This window comes from Loxodonta africana, chromosome 18 (assembly GCF_030014295.1).
Source record: "Loxodonta africana isolate mLoxAfr1 chromosome 18, mLoxAfr1.hap2, whole genome shotgun sequence".
NCBI lineage: Eukaryota > Metazoa > Chordata > Mammalia > Proboscidea > Elephantidae > Loxodonta > Loxodonta africana.
The window spans coordinates 3074653-3091725 of record NC_087359.1 but is presented as its reverse complement, the minus strand read 5'-3'; the positions used below and the strand labels follow the sequence as shown (position 1 = coordinate 3091725).

At 37.1% G+C, this 17073-nt stretch overlaps 1 protein-coding gene across 3 annotated transcripts in view; it reads left to right on the top strand.

Moving 5' to 3' along the window:
- The window catches only part of ALKAL1 (ALK and LTK ligand 1), a 28107-nt gene extending 20400 nt beyond the window's left edge, over window positions 1–7707 (top strand). For 2 of the 3 annotated variants that reach the window (XM_064270411.1, XM_010599548.3), the window contains one exon: window positions 2172–7707. The gene's annotated coding sequence lies outside the window, so the exon portion shown is untranslated. Of the gene's footprint in view, window positions 1–970; window positions 1870–2171 lie in introns of those variants that run through there. The other variant, XM_010599549.2, reaches the window with a different exon arrangement.
- Window positions 7708–17073: the final 9366 nt, after the last annotated feature.

Genomic DNA, 17073 nt, shown 5'->3' with positions numbered 1-17073 from the left:
AACTTAACCTGTGGATTTTTTACTTAGTATTAAAGCTTGATCTAAATGCATCCCCCCACTGCATAGATGGGTTTTATTGAATTAATTAAACATGCCCTCAATAGTGATTGAATTAAGTAAGATAAACAGTTGTTTGGCAACCTTGGCAGCCCTGAGTAGTTTTTAACTATTTCAGCATTTAGTATTATTTTATTGTTATGCAGAAACACTATGCAGAGAGACATGAACCAAAAAAACCAAACCCATTGCCTTTGTGTCGATTCCGACTCATAGTGACCGTATAGAACAGAATAGGACTGCCCCATAGAGTTTCCAAGGAGCACCAGGTGGATTTGAACTGCTGACCTTTTGGTTAGCAGCCGTAGCACTTACACATTATGCCACCAGAGTTTCCAGAGAGACATCAGGTGAACAAATTATAGGTCTACCTTTTCTTAACCATATAATAAAAGTGAAACGAGTCCTAAAACTTTGTTTCATGCAATCTTAGGTAAGGAGCAGAGAGAAGGTATTGAAAGAGTAGAAGAAAAAACAAAGAATAAAAAATGTAGTGAATATGTAACCATCATCTGCTCTAGCCTGTGACTTTTGCCAGGGCGAAATGTTAAGTCAGTGTTTCCATTCTGGTTAAAATACCCTAGGAACCCTAGTGCAATGAAGTATTTGTAGAATCATAAATAAACTTAATGTAAGTTACAATATTTATTTGCAAAAATATAATCTACACAAAGGACTGAAAGATATTCACTTCTTTGCAAAGAACTTTCCTAGTGATGACGTAATAGTTTGGACAGCATTTCAGTACCACGGACAAATCCCTTTAAGGAAATCCTCACTGCTGGAGTTATTAGGGTGGAAATAAATGTTGTGGAGTCACTGTAGTCTAGAAGTATTCTTGAATATCTTAAACTGGCCAACATAACTCTGTCCCAAAATAACTGCATGGAGATTTACTTATCCTATCTCACAGGTACACTGTGAAAATTACTGAGATAATCCTGACCTGTTATTGTTGCTGGAGTCCCACGTGATTAACATGCTTGGCTGCTAACCAAAACGGTGGAGGCTTAAAAAATTTAAATTGCCGCTCAGAGCCGCCTTGGAAGAAAGGCCTGCCAATCTACGTCTGAAAAATCAGCCACTGAAAACCCTGTGGAGCACAGTTCTATATGACACTCAGGGGGTGTCCATGAGTTAGAGTTGACTTGATGGCAACTGGTTTATTGTTGTTGCAATTCTTATTTAAAAAGCTATTATTATAAATTAATGATAATTAGTGCTATAAAATTTGCATATTTATAGTTGATAAATTAAAAATTCCATTTTTTTAGATCATGAAAATAAGGTAGAGCTTTTCAGTGTTCAGTGGCAAGACACCTGAACCAATTACTTCTCAACCTATCTCAAAATTTTTGAGTAGTGTAAAACATGAAGAAACCAAAAAATGTATTTGTATGTTGAAGTGAACTAGATCAAGCCATATTTTAAAAATAGAAACACATTTACCAAGTACCTTACATGCATTGCTTCGTTCAGTCTTCATAATAGAGCTTCAAATGAGTCAATGCAGTGTGTTTTTTATTTATCTCTTTCTTTGTTTTGGTGTATTTTAAGTAAACAGTAAGTCTGCATTAAGTTTCAAAACAACATAACACCTGGAAAAGTTTCCCCCCAAAAGTGCTTTATTATAATTTAAAATTATATGCACACTTACATACTTCTGGGACTAGATCGATAGAAGACAGGGCTGATAAATATGCCCTTTAACACTGTACAGCTTAAAGTTTTAGCAATTTCTTCTACAGGACTTATCTGTGATAATATCTGTTTTGAATTGTTTATTCATTAAGATATTAGAATCAAGATGTTACATATTAGTAAACTTTAAGATTAGCTTATGAATAATTTAGGTAATACCAAATTTATTTATTTGGTATATCTTAATATTATAAAGCTTTAAAGTGTTATTATAAAGCTTTAAAGTGTTATCATAAAGCTTTATAGTCTTTAAAAATACTGACCCCCATTTTCATCTATATTATAAGAATTAGACTGCCAATTAAGTGTCCACAGAATCATTAAGCAAAATAAATTAAAATATAACTGTTAAATCTACGCATATTTTTAAGTGTGTTAAAAACTAAATTGTAAATTATATTTCTCTCCCATAGACATTTCTCAAGAATGTAAACCTAATTTGAAGAAAATAGTGCCTGGAATCATACCAAATGTCAAAAGAGATGAAACTCCTAATTCTATGGTGTAATAAGATGAGTAAAACAAGAGACTTATCTCTATGACAGAACTAATTATCTGTATCCTATCATGGATTGGATTTGGTCCTGGTTTGTCTTTGTGGATATAGTAATTTGTAATTAAAAAAGAAATTTTAAATCTCCATATTGCAACTAGAATTTTAAAAATTGTGCTTTTCTACTTTATTTTTGCTAGATATAATAATTTTATTACATGGCTAATATTCCATGTGTATATGAGTTAAACATTTAATTATGCAAATTATATCTGAGAATGCCAATGAGAAATGATTTTTTTTGTATATTATTTTTAGTGAAACTTTGGTCTAATAATTATCTAATAAGTATACTTTTATAAGTCTTATTTAATGATATTTAAATACATGTACCTCAGGATTTTGTTGTCATTGTTTGCATTAATTTGAAATGTAAATTTTATTAAAACTGAAATATGAAAAATCTGTGCCATTTGTCTTTGAATGAAATATATTTTATCCCAGAGGTTATGATAATGAAATATGATTAATATATATGTATGCAGGGGGGTTGGTTTTTTTTTTGGATGTTTACATAAACATTTTTTTCTGAACTGATAACTAGGTTCCTGAGACAATTTTTGACTTTTTGAAGTTAGAACGTATGGTATTCCTGTCTTATATAGAAAGGATGGCAATTGCTCTTGGCCAGGGGGGATGTGTGCTGTAGAAGAATGGATGGGTGGACTGTAGGCTATGTTTAGAATGTAACAAAATGCCCTGACACATTCAACAAGTTTCATTTAAAAACAACAATAAAAAAAATATGAAAACTACAATGAACAATAGTAAAAGCTCATCCTTTTGAAGAGTAGACAAACCACAAGTTGCTTGGTAATACATAGACAGTAAAAAAAAACAGTAGCACACTGTTTTTTTCCATGTTTTGCCATTTGTGTAGGTACCATGAAGACAGACGTGTGTCTGTACTAGCCATTACATCCGTTTTCATCACCTGTACGTGCCTGTGAAGTCAGGTTGGTTGATTGTGGCATTTAGATCTTCTGTGCCTTTATTGAGCTTCTTTCTGGATGTCCTGTCCTTGACCGAAAGTGGTGTGTTGAAGTCTCCTACTATTATTGTGGAGCTGTCTATCTCACTTTTCAATGCCGATAGAGTTTGTTTTATGTATCTTGCAGCCCTGTCATTGCATGCATAAATATTTAATATGGTTATATCTTCTTGGTGTATTGTCCCTTTAATCATTATATAGTGTCCTCCCTTATCCTTTCTGATGGATTTAACTTTAAAGTCTATTTTGTCAGAAATTAATATTGCTACTCATGCTCTTTTTTGATTGTTATTTTTTTCCATCCTTTGAGTTTTAGTTTGTTTGTGTCTCTAAGTTTAAGGTGTGTCTCTTGTAGGCAGCATATAGATGGATCATGTTTTTTAATCCATCCTGCCACTCTCTATCTCTTTATTGGTGCATGTAGTCCGTACACATTCAGCGTAATTTTGGATAGGTATGAATTTAGTGGTATCATTTTCATGTCTTTTTTTGTGTGTTGTTGACAGTTTCTTTTTCCCACTTAATTTTATGTGCTGAGTAGATTATCTTTATATATTGTCCTTTCCTCATATTCATTCTTGTTGATTTTGTTTCTGCTGAGTCTGTATTTTTTTCTTCTATTTTTTTTTGATGAGTAGGATAGTTTGTCTCCTCTGTGTTTACTGTATTATTTACCCCTATTTTTCTAAATTTAAACCTAACTTTTATTTCCTCCTATCGCTGTATCTTCCTCTCCGTATGGAAGGTCTATGATTACATTTCTAGCCGTTTTTAATATTTAATAATTTAATTTAATAATATTTAATATTAATATTTTAAAGTTGTCTTCTTTTATATAATAACATTGCTGTTACCCTGTTTTGAGCTTTTTTTTTTTTTTAAACCCTGCTTTGTTTTTTTGGTTTCCCTGTCTGGGTTGATGTCTGATTGCTCTGCCCAGTATTCTAGTCTTGGCTTGATACCTGATATTATTGATTTTCTAATGAAAGAACTCCCTTTAGTATTTCTTGTAGTTTTGGTTTGGTTTTTACGAATTCCCTCAACTTCTGTTTATCTGGAAGTGTCTTAATTTCACCTTCATATTTAAGAGACATTTTTGCTGGCAATTTTTTTCCTTCAATCTTTTAAATAAGTCATCCCATTGCCTTCTTGCCTGCACGGTTTCTGCCAAGTAATCTGAGCTTATTCTTATTGGCTGTCCTTTGTTGGTGACTTTTCTTTTATCCCTAGCTGCTCTTATAATTCTCTCTTTATCTTTGATTTTGGCAAGTTTGATTATAATATGTCTTGGTGACTTTCTTTTAACATCTACCTTATGTGGAGTTCAATGAGCATCTTGGATAGATATCTTCTTATCTTTTCACAATATCAGGGAAGTTTTCTGCCAACAAGTCTTCAAGAATTCTCTCTGTATTTTCTGTTATCCCTCCCTGTTCTGGTACTCCAATCACTTGCAGGTTATTTCTCTTGACAGAGTCCCACATGATTCTTAAGTTTTCTTCATTTCTTTTAAAATTCTTTTATCTGATTTTTCTTCAAATATATTAGTGCCAAGTGATTTACCTTCAAGTTCAGAAATTCTGGCTTCTACTTGCTCAATTCTGCTCCTCTGACTTTCTATTGAGTTGTCTACTTCTGTAATTTTATTGTTAATCTTCTGAATTTCTGATTGCTGTCTGTCTATGGATTTTTCCAGCTCGTTAAATTTTTCGTTATGTTCCTGAATAATCTTTCTAATTTCTTCAATTGCTTTATCTGTGTGTTCCTTGGCTTGTTCTGTATATTGCCTCATTTTCTTCCTGATGTCTTGAAGGGTTCTGTATACTAAACTTTTGTATTCTGCATCTGGTAATTCGAGGAATGTACTTTCATGTAGAAGATCCCTGGATTCTTTGTTTTGAGAGCTTGTTGAGGTGATCATGGTCTGTTTCTTTATGTGACTTGATATTGACTGTTGTCTCCAAGCCATCTACATGTTATTGTATTAGTTTATGTTTGCTTACTGTGTTGTAGCTTCTTGCTTTGTTTTGTTTTGATATGGCCTTATGGGTTTCTTGAGTGAGCTAGCTTGATTATTTTCGCCTTTGGAGCTGTGACCTCCTATTCCCAGATGGCTAGAGGTGTTATCAGGCATATCAGTCTAGGAGTCCATTCACTTTTCTTCTATGAATTCAGCTCAGGTGTCCAGGTAGCTGATCATCAAGTATGTGGTACAGGCTCTGTCCTACAATCTTAGAGGGGCAGGGGTTATTGGTGTATATACTGGTATCTGATTGCAGCAGGGGGTCACACTCTGAACAAGGCAGGGGGTTGAGAACCGACCCCCGAGTGTCTCTGAGGAAAGCACGTCCCTGTTCCCCAGAGCATGTAGGTGGGTGGGTTCTCCAGATGGACCATGGGCACTGAATGTTTTTGGTTGTAAGGAGTGGGAGGTACCAGTTATCCTTGGATCTCTGTTGTGAGTGGCTGGGTGACCTGAGTGGAGCTACCAGTCCTTAGACCCCTGATGTGGGTAGGTGAGAATCTTGTTTAATAGGCAAAGCAATGTCAGATATCAAACACCCATGTCTCCACCGCACAACTGAAATGGTTGGAGTCTGCCAACAAGGGCCTATTCTGAAATAGTCCCACATCGTTCCATGCAGAGGGGAACGGTGCTCAAAGTCCACAGACCGTTTATGCCTGTACAGGAGCCGCTTCTATCCTGAGCTCCCCCAGTTAATGGAGCTGGCAAATTATCTTTTCCCCTAAGTGCATTTTTTTTTCCTTCCCCAAGGCCAGGAGGATGGCTCTAGGCACTCAACAGTGCCTATCTCAGGCCCAGGGAATTCAGCCACTGAAGCCTTCTTGGGGTTTGGAGGGCGTGTTAAAATATACGCAAGTACTTAGGTTTCGCAGAGAGCGCTGTTCTTCTCAGGTTCCAGAGGTGTGAGTAGGCTGTGTGGCTGGCTGCTTCTCCCTGAGGAAAATGTGGCTGAAGGCTAGTACCAGTCCAGCACCACGGCTCTGGGAATGGTGCCTGAGAGCACCCCACAATTCGGGTCCAGTAACTCCTCTCCGCTTCTGAACTGTCTCTTCCTCCCCCGGCCCCTAAGTTCATTTTCTAAGCTTGTCTTTGATGCTCAGGTCTCCTAGCTTGTCATAAATGTACTAGTTTCACTTGTTTGTTCAGGTCTTTGTTGTCAAGAGGGCTCACCAGAAGTATCTCTATTCTGCCATCTCGGCTCTGCCTCTAGATAGTTCCTTTTTTAAAAGGAACAATTAAAGTCATTTTTGAATTTCCAAGCTATTTAATTTGGCTTCTGTTTGTGGCACTTTGAGCTACATGTATGTGTATAAGGGCGTACACATACACACACAGCAGCATATATAACAGCTACACATGCCAAGTGTATAAAACGTGTGTGCGTGTGTATAACACACACACTCCCTCTGTCTGCTATGGGCTAATTTTGAAGAGCTCCCATAAGTTTTGCTGCTTTTCCCATAACTACTGCCATCACCATCAGAATTCATAATCAAACTTAACCTTTTTGTTGCGGTCACCAAATCTGAAGACAAAATTAATTCACACCAGTAAACTTCAAACTGCTTTCTTTCTTGAAAAACTAATGTTTAATGTAATGTCTGTTCCAAGTTGTTGATTGCATGTGGTTAATGTTGCATTAGAGCACTTTGCAATTGCATAATTCATTAATGTTTTGTGAGTTCGCATTTGTGAGTTATTGGATGATCAGATTGGATTTTGTCAAGTACCACATTGTACATCTTGCCTAGATGTCAATGACAGCCAGCAATATACAGTTTGTAATGAAACTATCTAAATTCTTCTCTTATCATATCTGTTACGTGTAAAACACTCGTAACTAGCTTTTTTAATTTATTATTTGAATTTTAGAATAGTGAATCACTAATTTTTAGTTGCTGAGGTTAGCGTTTTAGTGATTACTAAGCACTTCTGTCAGTCTTGAAAAAAGGAACTTACATTTATTCTTTGAAGATCTCTGAAGAATTTATCCTATACTAGAATGGGCATGTATTGTAATTGTTTTACGTCAAATAGTCCATGTTGTTGAAAAAACAGTAACCTTTGTTAAGGAAAGAAACCAATAAACTTGGCCTTTCCAAGTGGAAAAATGATCTGTCACTATAATATACTGTATGTTCACATTTTATTTAAATTCAATCTCTTATGTATAGGCTTATAATCTTCCCCCAAAACAACAGTGATTGTGATTGTTTTCTAGAAATTTCTTAGAAGTGCCACACTTGGCAGTAAAAAGGAGTTTGAGTGTAATCGTCCAGAGATTTCTATAGTGTTGAATGTCTAAAATGGTAAATGTGCCACTGTGGCAAGTTTACAGTGGCTTATGTTTTTCATAGTTAACTCAAATGAACATCTATTTTTGATAGTAAATGTCATTTGATAGTGTATTTGCCATTTGAGCCTCACTGCAAAAGTAGTGCAGAGGAGTAAACAATTTCTAATGTAATGTTGATTTTACCTCATATACTGTACTAAACTTTTAAAAGATTATAGACACACTACCAAACATATCACCTTAAAATCGTATAAGATTGAACTTCATATGAATGAAAAAGTATAATCTCATAAAATACATAAACTGTGTAGCAAAAGTATGTTTAAAATCCATGGAAAATAAAAATTGTATCATTCTTAAAGAAAAGTGCAGTCTGTATTTAGATTTTTCTAGGAAAACTAGAATATAAATATTTACGTGAAATACCTCAATTTCTAAATGTTGACATTTAACTAGAAAACATTTAATACTGTCCCAGCCAAATAAAAAACTTTTGAGCTATTTGGCTCCTGAACTGCTGTTTTTTGCCATATGACACCTGACTTACATTTTGACTTGAAAGTTTCTTTAGTGTGACTGAAGGTGGAGTGGCAGGAATTTCAGCATATTGAATGTATGATTTTAAGATTGCAGAGGTGGGGTGTTTCAATGTGATGACCAGGTTTAGGAGATAGACACAGGGAATAGAGCAGAAGCAAAGCTGTCTAAAAGCAAACACACCAGGAAATCAGTACTCAGGGGCGATTTTGGTTAGGTCATTGGACACTAAGGACTCCTGTAATGATGGCAGGACTTAGGGTGTGGGAAAGTCTATAGGAGAGTGACAAAGATGATGGGAAATGAGTAAAAGCAGGGAGGTGTAGCAATGGGGTAATATAGAAAGTAGTATAGCCTGATGGCATAAGCTCCCATTCTGATTCTAAGGTGTCACCTCCCACCAACCTCATATCTCCAACACCTATATGGCATCTCCTACAAATTCCCACATTTTCTTCAGTCTACCTGTCCATCCATTCAATTCACATGGTATTATACTCCCTGGTCACCTACCCTCTCAGGGTCTTGTTTCCCACTCACAGTCAAGTACCTTGAAAGAATAATCTAGAATGCTCAAGTCTGAACTCACCACTGCTGAGATATCTCTGGCACAAGTTCAACTCTGACGCAGTTCTCTCTCCTCTCTTCTGTGAAAGGCACACAATCCTGGGGCTCCTTCTGTTTCTTCAGACTTCTTTGCTGGCTCCTCTCTTTCCTTGAGTTTTTGCGTTGCTTAAATTCTGGTTGTTGCATCGTTTCTTCAGAGCTCTCCAAGACGTGGGTCCAGCACACTAATGTGTTAGAAATTGGCTGCAGGATTATGAATCCTTTTAGACTGTTTTGTAGTATGATGGTGTCTGGGGCAAGAGGACTGCTGAGGTGGGTTTCTCTGCCTCAAGCCTCCTCCTGGGTTCCTTGAAGAGTAGACTCAGGGGTGCAGGGTCTGTGAGCTTACACCAAAACTACCATGTTACCCCTGAGCTTACCTCCCATGTGCTCACCTCCATGCAGAGCATCACTGCTCTCCCAGGCCAGAGATCTGGAGCCCTCCTAGATTGTGCTCCCTCAATACCCATATCAAATCAGTCTCCCAAACCTGGAGAGCCTGTATCCTTAGCATCAGTCTAGTGCCTCCTCTTTACACCTACCAGTATTACCTTAGAAGAGGCTCCCATTATCGCTCCCTAAAATATTACTGTGGTGTCTGATTTTCCTCAGCTCTTGTTTGCATACCACCCTCCCACAGGACTGTATCCTCCATTGCTGGTCTGAGAGAGTTACTTGGCTCTTCATTGCCTGTGGCTGTGGTCTCCCAACATTTCTGTTCATGCGCACCATTACTAAAAAGTACTTGAGGACGAAGTCCTGGCATATGTGCATTATGTATTTATAAAGCTGTATTTGCATGTATTATATATGTATAAATGTACATGAATGCATGTATGATATATAAATTTTATGTTATACATGTTTAAAATGCACACGTATATAAACATATATAAAATGTAGAAATCTAAAAAGCTTTTAAAAATAATAATTTTATATATTTTAATTAAAGTTCTCAAAACCTTTTTGATATTGTTAAAATATTCTTATTAATAACAATACTTTTTAAGGGAAAGCAATATTTGACATACATGATTATTTTTTGAAAAATGTTATATAGCTCCATGTCAAAGCAATTCAAAAATTTGTTTTAAAGTTTGGTTTACTTCAACACTTAGTTTTAATGATTGTTATCACTAAAAAAATTAGTCAGATATGTAGAACCGTAGTATCTGGCACACAATACATGATCAATAAATGTTTTTCAATGAATCAAAAAATTAACTTGTGTTTACCATATGGTAGGTGCCAATGAAGTCTTCTGAATAAGTAATAGACTAGTTGTATGATCTTGAGTGAGTTACCAACCTCTGTGCCTTCTTTTCTTCATCAGCTGGGGATAAAAAACGGTACCTACCCCACAGAGAAATAAAACAGTTAATGGCAAAGTGCTCAGAAAAGTGGCAGAACATATTAAACATAGCGCCATATATGTTAAATAAATATAGGGAATACCACGCTTCACATGTAGTATGCATTACATCTACCATCATTGCCTCAGATGAGGCTTCATCATCTTTTCCCTAAAATATTGCCATGATTTTCTCACTGGGCCCTAGTTTGTATCCCTCCCCATGGCTCCATTGCTTGCACAATTCATTTCAATTAGACTGTGTAAGTATGGCATCGGATCAGGGAAAAACCAACAACTTTATATAACTACAGAAACCCTGGCGGTGTAGTGAGTAAGAGCTATGGCTGCTAACAAAAAAAAAAAAAAGTTCAGCAGTTTGAATTCACCAGATGCTCCTTGGAAATTCTATGGAGCAGTTCTACTCTGTCCTATAGGGTTGCTATAAGTCAAAATCGACTCGATGGCAATGGGTTTGGTTTTTACATAATTATAGTTGGTTGTACGCTTGTTACAAATCCTTTTCTCCCCGTTAACTATGTGCTGAAAGCTGAAAGATGAACTTGGCTTTTGAAAACTCTACAGTTATTGTCAATTTTATACTGAAAGCAACATGCAAAGAATGGGTGAATGAAGTAGCTCTGAAACTGTCATTTTCCTTTGGAAAAAAACAACTAATATGATTTGTTCCAAATGGCTGTCTATACCAAAAAAGATCTTTTGGAAAACCTAAATAGCCTCCTCATGTAAAATACACATCAGCGGAAGCACAACATTCCTGCATGGCCAGAGCTGTCAGTACTGCTGAGTCAGACTCCCCACAAGGAATTGGCAGATAAAGGCATTTCCAAAGAGGACATTGGACAGGAAGTTCCAGACATCTGAGCATAGCTTCTAAAAGTTGTATGTTTTGGTCAATAAATAAACATTCCACTTTAGAAAAAAAAGTAAAATTCCAGAGGTGGGGCCAAGAATAGTTAGACACTTCCTGTGGTCTGTCTTACAACAAAGACCTGAAAAAACAAGTGAATCAGTTATATATGAAAATCTAGGAGCCCTGATCATCAAAACAAAGATGAGGAGTTGGACTGAGCAGCAGGGGGAGGGAGAGACAGTTCAGAAGCAGCAAAGTAGTGCCAGTCATGAGGTAGCCTGTACCCTGCAAGCTAAGTTAACCAGCGCAATTGGGCTGATACAAGCAACAGCATTTGGGCCATGTTTTACCATGTCAGGAGAGACTGGGTGGCAGAGAGTCTGCATAAGCCTCCGGAGCCTGGAGGAAGTGATACTGGACCTGTGAAAGTGTCTAACCTACTGTGTGAGGTCAAAATAACCCTGCAGGACTTTTGCAGCAGAAAAGTGCCATTTTCTCCTCACCCACCACCATCCCTGCTCTGCTCTGACACCAGTCCAGCAATATTCCACAAATGTCACACCCTGTGTGCAGGAACTAAGGGCTACCTGATCCCAAACAAGTCTTACAGCTTTAAAAACAAACAAACAACAACAAAAAGCCAAGCCCCCTAATCTGGGAACTCAGAATGATCTGCACCCAAACCAATATCACAGCTTCAAAAAATCACCAAGCCCACTAAGCCAGGAACTCGGGGCAGGCACTGCCCTTTTGCCAGGCACTGGTATAAGAGGTCCACAGACTTGTAACATCCTTCACCCCTGCCTAGACCTGTGTGAGCTGATTCAACACTGCAGGCCCTCATTACTGTCAAGCTCCCACAGCCAGGAACTCAGGACTATCCATGCCCAAACCAGTCTTATGGTTTTAAAAAATCACCACACCCCCTAAGCCAGGAACTCAGAGCAGGCAATGCCCCTTTGCCTAGGCACTGGCATAAGGGGTCCATGGACTTCCAATGTCCTTCACACCTGCCTAGAACTGTGGGGGCTGACTCAACAATGTAGGCCCTCATTAGCATAGAACAACAGGGCATATACCTGAAGCATATTGTCAACTGCAGTAGCCAAAGGCGAGTTGCAGATTTATGACATTTGACACCACCTTGCCCATTAAGCAGGGTCCTCAATCACCCACACCAGGGGCCCGAGGGCTGCTGATATCACCCCTTCCTCTAGCCACCCATGAAAGGGGTCCGAGAATAAGTGGTGCCTCCCGGCTCTTTCAGCCAACAGCACTGGGTGCCGAACGTCTGGCTGCAAAACCCACCCACATACAAGCTCTAGGGGACAGGGAAATGCCTTCTACCTAGGCACTCAGGGGTAGCCATCAGCCCCCTTCTTTGCTCAGCACATAGGCTGGTACTGCAGCCAGATACCTGTGCCTGCTCTGAACATCTCTGTGTAGCCCTTTCTGTCTAGGATTATAGGTGAGAGTCTACAATACACACTCGGTGACTGAAGACCTGAACACCTGAGCTGAATCTGCACAAGAGAAGTGAACAGACTCCTGAGATCGAACACCTAGTAGCTACTCTAGCCATCTGGTGACAGGATGTGAGAGCTTCAAAGACATCAATAACCAAAATAGCTCACATGCCCAGCCTACTCGGGCATATCGAAACAAAACAAAAAGCTAGGACACAGTAAGCAAACACACAATAAATAAATATAATAAGTTATTGATGACTTGGAGACAATAGTCAATATCAAATCACGTATAGAAGCAGGTCAAGATGGCTCCAACAAGTGACCAAAGCAAAGAACCAGGGAACCTTCTGGAGGAAGATAAGGTCTTCAAGTTATTGGAGTTAGAATTCAAGAGATTAATATACAGAGCTCTTCAAGAGATCAGGAAGGAGATCAGGCAAAATTCAGACCAAGCCAAGGAACACACAGACAAAGCAATAGTGGAATTCAGGAAAACAATACAAGAACAGAGAGACAAATTTGACGGGCTGCCAGGAACCACAGAAAGGCAACAAGTTATCAAGTAAAAAAATTAACAAAAATTTCAGAGTCAGACAACTCAATAAAAGGTCATAGGAGCAGAATTGAGGCAATGAAAGTCAGAATTAGTGAGACTGAAGATAAAACTCTTGACACAAATTTATTTAAGGAAAAATCAGATAAAAGAATTTAAAGAAATGAGGACACTCTAAGAATTATGTGGTACACTACCAGGAGGGAAAACCTATTAGTGATTGGAGTACCATACTGGGGGGATAACAGAAAATACAGAAAGAATTGCTGAAGATTTGTAGGCAGAAAACTTCCCTGATATCATGAAGGACAAGAAGATATCTATCCAAGAAGCTCATTGAACCCAACACAGGAAAGATCCCAAAAGAAAGTCACCATATTATAATAAAACTTATCAAAACCAAAGATACAGATAGAACCTTAAGGGCAGCTAGGGATAAACGGAAAGTCACCTACAAAGGAGAATCAATAAGACTAAGGTCTGACTACTCAGCAGAAATCATGCAGGCAAGAAGGCAATGGGATGACATATATAAAGCCTTGAAGGAAAAAAATTACCAGCTAAGAATTATATATCCAGCAGAACAGCCTCTCAAATATGCTGGCGAAATAAGGGCATTTTCAGATAAACAGAAGTTAAGGGAATTTGTAAAACACAAACTAAAATTACAAGAAATATTAAAGGGAGTCCTGCCGATTAGGGAACCAACAATATCAGACAACAACCCAAGGCTAGCATGCAGGACAGGACAAGCAGACAATCAACCCAGATAGTGAAGTCGCAAAAATAAGTCAAAGCTAAAAGACTGAAAATAGGGAAATAGAGATGTCAATATGTAAATGATGACAACATTGAAGCAAAAAGAGGGATCGAATAGCGTAGTCATAGAACTTCCATATGGAGAGGAAGTTAAGGGGATATCAAGAAATAAAAGGCTGGTTTAAACTTAGAAAAACAGAGGTAAATTTTAAGGTAACCACAAAGGAAACTAACAAATCTACCCATTAAAACAAAAAAAAAGAAGAAAAACTTAAAGACTCAGCAAACACAAAATCAACAATAATGAAAAAGATGAAAAGAAAACACCTAAAGAAAATTAGATGGAACAAAGGAACAGTCAATGTCATAAAAAAAAATACATCAAAATGACAGCACTAAACTCATTTTTTTTTAAACTCATACCTATCAATAATTACACTGAATGTAAATGGAGTAAATGCACCAATAAAGGGACAGAGAGTGACAGAACGGATTTAAAAAAAAAAAAAGATCCATCTATATGCTGCCTATAAGAGACACATCTTAGACTCAAAGACATAAACAAACTAAAACTCAAAGGATGGAAAGAAATATATCAAGCAAACAACAATCAAAAAGAGCAGGAGTGGTAATATTAATCTCTGACAAAATAGACTTTAAAGAAAAATCCACCACAAAGGAGAAGGAAGGACACCATATAATGATTAAAGGGTCAATACACCAGGAGGACATAACCATAATAAACATATACACACCCAATGACAGGGCTCCAAATACATAAAACATACTTTAACAGTATTGAAAAGAGAAATAGAACAGAACGTCTAGAAAGAAGATCAGTAATGACATGGAAGATCTAAATGCCACAATCACCCAACTTGATCTTATAGACATATATAGAACACTCCACCCAACAGCAGCCAAGTATACTTTCTTTGCCAACACCCATGGAACATTCTCCAGAATAGGCCACATATTAGGCCACAAAGCAAGCCTTAACAGAATTCAAAACTTCAAAATATTACAAAGCGTATTTTCTGATGCTTTGTAATATTTCCATAAATATTTCCATAAAAGTAGAAATCAATAACAGAAACAGCAAGAAAAAAAAAAATCAAATACATGGAAATTGAACTACACCTGGCTCAAAAACTACTGGGTTATAGAAGAAATCAAGGAAAGAATAAAGAAATTCATAGAATCAAAGGAGAATGAAAGCACATCTGACTAGAACTTTTGAGACACAGCAAAAGCAGTGCTCAAAGGTCAGTTTATAGCAATAAATGCACACATCCAAAAAGAAGAAAGGGCAAAAATCAAAACATTAACCCTAAAACTCAAACAAATAGAGAGCAGCAAAAGAAGTCCTCGAGCACCAGAGGAAAGGAGATAATAAATATCAGAGCAGAAATAAATGAAATAGAGAATAGAAAAACAATTGAAAGAGCCAACAATACCAAAAGTTTGTTCTTGGAAAAGATCAACAAAATTGAGAAACCACTGGACAAACTGACAAAAGAAAACAGGAGAGGAAGCAAATAACCCAAATAAGAAATAAGATGGGCGATAGCACAACAGGCCCAACTGAAATTAAAAGGATCGTAACAGAATACTATGAAAAACTGTACTCCAACAAATTTGAAAACCTAGAAGAAATGGACAAATTTCTAGAAACACACTACCTACTTAGACAAACACAAACTGAGGTATAAAAACAAAATAAACCTATAACAAAAGACATTAAAGAGGTAATAAAAAACACTCCTAACAACAATAGCAAAAAGCCCTGGCCCTGACAGCTTCATTGGAGAATTCTACCAAATTTTCAGAGAAGAGTTAACACAAGTATTACTAAAGATATTTCAGGGCATAGAAAAGGATGGAATAGTTCTGCACAACCCTGATACCAAAGCCAAGTAAAGACACCAAAAAAAAAAAAAAAAAAAGGAAAATTACAGACTTATATTCCTCATGAACACAGATGCGAAAATCCTCAACAAAATTCCAGCCAATAGAATTCAACAACATATAAAAAAATTCATCAAGACCAAGTGTGATTCATACCAGGTATGCAGGGATAGTTCAAAATTAGAAAAACAATCAATGCAATCCATCACATAAATAAAACAAAAGATCAGAACTACAGTGATCTTATTAACTGATGCAGAAAAGGTATGTGACAAAGCCTAACACCTATTCCTGATAAAAACTCTCAGCAAAGTAGAAACAGAAGGGAAATTCCTTGACGTAATAAATGACATTTATACAAAGCCAACAGCCAACATCATCCTAAATGGAGAAAGACTGAAAGGATCCCCTTGAGAACAGGAACAAGACAAGGATGACTTTTATAACCACTCTTGCTCAATATTGTGCTGGAGGTCCTAGCCAGAGAAATAAGTCAAGAAAAAGAAATAAATGGCATCCAAAATTGATAAGGAAGAACTAAAAGTATCCCTATTCATGGATAATACGATCTTATACACAGAAAACCCTAAAGAATCCACCAGAAAACTACTGGAACTAGTAGAAGATTTCAGCAAAGTATCAGGATACAAGATAAACATACAAAAATCAGTTGGATTCCTCTACACCAATAAAGAAAACTTCAAAGAGGAAATCACCAAATCAATACCATTTACAATAGCTCCCAAGAAGATAAAGTACTTAGAGACGTACTTAGAGACATGCAGTACCTACAAGGTACTGCAACACTTCAACAACAAAAAGGCAAATAACCCAATTTAAAAATGGGCAAACTATATGAGCAGACACTTCACCAAAGAAGACATTCAGGAAGCTAACAGATACGTGAGGAAACGCTCACAATCATTAGCCATTAGAGAAATGCAAATTAAATCTACAAGGAGATACCATCTCATCCCAAGAAGGCTGGCATTAATTAAAAAAAACACAAAATAATAAATTCTGGAGATGTTGTAGACAGACTGGAACACTTATGCACTGCTGGTGGGAATGTATAATGGTACAATCACTTTGGAAAATGATTTTCCATTTCCTTAAAACTCTAGAAAAAGAAGTACTATATGACCCAACAATCCCACTCCTTGGAATATATCCTAGAGAAACAAGAGCCATCACATGAATAAGAGATATATGCACACCCATGTTCATTGCAGCACTGTGCACAATAGCAAAGAGATGGAAACAACCTTGGTGCCCATCAACAGATGAACTGATAAACAAATTATGATATATTCACACAATGGAGTACTGCACAACGATAAAGAACAATGATGAATCCTTAAAACATGGATGAATCTGGAGGGCATTATGCTG